Source organism: Rhododendron vialii, chromosome 1a (genome assembly GCF_030253575.1).
Source record: "Rhododendron vialii isolate Sample 1 chromosome 1a, ASM3025357v1".
Taxonomy (NCBI): domain Eukaryota; kingdom Viridiplantae; phylum Streptophyta; class Magnoliopsida; order Ericales; family Ericaceae; genus Rhododendron; species Rhododendron vialii.
In genome coordinates this window covers 18,910,189-18,910,917 of record NC_080557.1, presented here as the reverse complement: position 1 = coordinate 18,910,917, position 729 = coordinate 18,910,189, and positions in this window count along the sequence as shown.

The following is a 729-nucleotide window of genomic DNA, read 5'->3' as shown; positions in this document are numbered from 1 at the left end:
TCAATTACATTCTTGCGTTTACCTTTCTAAAAAACAAACGGAAAATATGTTTCTCTCCAATTTTGCTACCAAACAGATTTTTTTGCACATATTCTATAAAGATTGTTTGTGGGGCCCATTTTTGAGTCTCATACAAATAATCTGATCCTTTCTTAATTCTAAAATATTATTTCAAGCGATCTTGATAAAAATCAACCACATCTGATAAAAGTAAGTGTTTGATTCAATCTTACAACTTTTTTTTAAAATTTTAATCCATACTAAGGTTGGGTTTGGATAAAAAAAAATTAGCTTTTTCTTTGTCTTTATTCAAATTTTTTTTTTTTTTTTGCATTTGTTAGTTTTTGGTCAAACATTTGTGATTCGTTGATTTAGCTCGATGAGAGGAATCAGAAAAGTATAAAATTTTGATCGAAACTCTCACGATTTTTTGACTTAATTTTTTGTCTTTATTTAAAAAATTATGAATTTCGATCAAAATTATACTTTTATGATTCCTCTCATTGAGATGGATCAATAAGTTACAAGAATTTGACCGAAAACTAACAAATGCGAAAAAAAATTAAATTAAGACAAAAAAGTTAATTCAACTTTTTTATCCAAATCCATCTCTTAGTATTACACAGTTTTTTTGGGGCCCACTTTTGTTCCCAAAGAATGGTTGTTCCCAAAGAATGGTTTGATACGTTCATTAATTTTAAAATATTTTTTTGTGTGGCTATGTGAAAA